Here is a 2,767-nt window from a genome sequence, read left to right on the forward strand (position 1 = left end):
ATAGTGTTTAATTCTCATAACTTCATTCATTATTACTGAAGCAGAACTGCCTAAATTAGCTTACAAAGAAACCGAAATTTAAAAAAAGGATTTTCTAAGAGATAAATAAACATAATTTAAACATTCTCGATCTCACAAAGGGTACCATTGCAAATCAGACATAACACTTTTAAAAACAAAGAGTCATTTGAAATTACTTGTTCAGTACCTTAAATCCTTGTCTATAGTCATCAAACAATTGATTGAAATGTCGCCTTTGCTACTTCAATGCAAAAAAAATACTCTGAAACAAATACTTTTGGTTCTGTCAAATAAAATTTGTACTTTAAGATGTTAAAGTTTTATTTTATCAGCTTCTCTTATGTCATTTTGTACTTTACGTAACCATGCAACACCAGTATATGAATTCATGCAAAGGTTCAAGGGTTTAAATAAATGTATAACTTAAATGTTGAGTAATTGAATATTTGTTTTAACACGCAACGAAAGCTTAATAAGTTTTAACCAAAGAGAATAGATTATAAGTTTTAACTGTTATTTAGATATTTGTAACTAATATGTACAATATGTTAACCCTATCCCAGTTGGACTATTTTGTAGAGGGGGGAGGGGGGAGGTTGTTGCCATGTCACTATTCCAACTTGTAAATGCCCAATCCTTTTTTTAAAAAGGAGATATATCAGTGTCAACCATTAACTATAAGACCCCCCCGCCCATCCATGTAATGTCGTCTTTAACCTAAAATCACCTCTCGGAGACACCAAACCAAACAATTTTAGCCCCGCTTCTCTTTGTTCTCCGACAACGGAGTGTAAACACTTTTATTATTGTGAACCCATTTCAAAAGTCAAGCAAAGAATATTTTCATATAAAGAATTAGTGACTTTCGTTAACAATTAATTGTCATTCTTTTCAGAAGTTTTAATGTACAAAAAACGTCTTAGAACTCCCCGACGGTTTTAACCTACAGATCCTTAAATAGATCGTAAGAATCTTTTCATTATAAAATTCGTAAACCATTGTAATAATTTATTTATCATTATACATTTCATTTTTTTAGGAAATAAAGAGTTTTCTGCATTGTCGGTTTTGATTTGAGGGTTATTCCGTTGTCTATCTGTTCATTATTGAGAATCTTGTTTCTCTCCGACAACAATCAGAGTCTTAGAAATATTCAATTGGTTTGTTTTTGTTACCTACTGAGAACCAAAATACACTGGAATAGGAAGACGACTTTAAGATTCAATTTATGATTTTAAATAGTCCAATAAACATGAAACACATACATTGTGCAGTGCCAACAGACCAATTTTGCTGAACATCTTTGGGTTTCCCATAAAAGTTTGGGCCTGGGGTCCTGCAATCTGTGGGCTTCTCCGTTGAAAAGGGGTTTCCCATAGTACGTCTTTCCATACTTGAAATTTAATGGATTAAAACAAATATCTTTTTATTGAAATTGGTAGAAGCTGCGTAATTGGGTAACTCAAAACAATCTAAGATATAGCAAATCAAACCTAAAAGAGGGGCATACTTGATAATCTTTAAAAATGGATTAAAAATATAATACATGTGTCATGCTATTTTCGTGACAACAGGGTTCTTATATCAACTGATTAAGGTCTTTTTAGACCAAAACAATGTCAATATTCTAATCGATAATGATTATTTTTGAAGCCTTCAAGTACAAAGTGTGACTCAATATGTCAATCTGACCTTATTGTCTAGACTATTAAATCAAATAACCTGGACATTAGGAACACAGATAAGAAGAAAGTATTATACAATAAAGAATTTTTATGAAACTATTGCCTACTTTATCATTCTTACTCACTTCATCGTGAATTCCATAATGAACGTGTCATGAAGTAATCGTGCTATAAAATTAGATGTACATTATAGCACGTGTGCTATAATGTTTTGATTGGTTCCCGGATTTTCTCAAAAAAATTTAGGATATTTCCAAAATGTTTTTTTTTCAATTACAATGAAAATAAAATTGAAATCAACTTTATATTTTGACTTCTGCTTTGTTTAAAGCTTATTTGATTTAAAAGAGCCATTGAAATAAGACACAAACGTTTCATAAAATTATCTATAACACTATTATTTTGGCACGACGTGCTATAAAGTTTTTGGACTTAAATTTTCTCAATATCTCGAAGGTTCTCAATAAAGACAAAATTTCTGTCCTAAAACTTTAAAACACTGCGAACCAAAATAACAGTGTTATAAATAGTTATTATAAATTTGTATTACGTTTATAGGTTTGGCTTTATATAAGCAGATAAACTTTAAACTTTATTTAGCACTAAGATGCCTGAGGGGCCGGGGGGGTTGGGCGTTTAGGTTTATTTAAAGAGATGGCCTTAAAATATTTGGATGTGATCCTGAAATGACGGTGTATCTCTATACTATAATTCGTGTTATATAAATGTCAATTTTCTAAGGGTTTTTTGTCTGATTTGAGAAAAATGGGAAAATTAAATTTATAAAATTCTTTATGTTTGAATCAAAGAGAATACGTATTATATTATCTATATCATAGTATATTCATAGCTGACGGTTCCGGCGTTTCCCGTTAAACTAAAAATAAATGTGGAAAAAAAAAATTTGAAAAAAAATCGATTTTTTTGCCTAAGACACTCCCAGGCTACCCATGAGTGTCCACAAAAAAATTTCAGCCTAATCGGTCCAGCCATTTGGCCGGCTATACGCAACATATAAATATAAATGTCTTGTTTTATTATACAGATCATATCTTATGATC

General features: G+C 30.9%; 1 long non-coding RNA gene across 1 annotated transcript; it reads left to right on the forward strand.

Moving 5' to 3' along the window:
- The first annotated feature begins 868 nt into the window (after positions 1–868).
- LOC111718026 (uncharacterized) lies at positions 869–1,285 on the forward strand. The gene is made up of 2 exons (XR_002768979.1): positions 869–985; positions 1,061–1,285. It is a non-coding gene; the product is annotated as an uncharacterized LOC111718026 (long non-coding RNA).
- Positions 1,286–2,767: the final 1,482 nt, after the last annotated feature.

This window comes from Eurytemora carolleeae, unplaced genomic scaffold, assembly GCF_000591075.1.
Source record: "Eurytemora carolleeae unplaced genomic scaffold, Eaff_2.0 scaffold1442, whole genome shotgun sequence".
NCBI classification, from domain to species: domain Eukaryota; kingdom Metazoa; phylum Arthropoda; class Copepoda; order Calanoida; family Temoridae; genus Eurytemora; species Eurytemora carolleeae.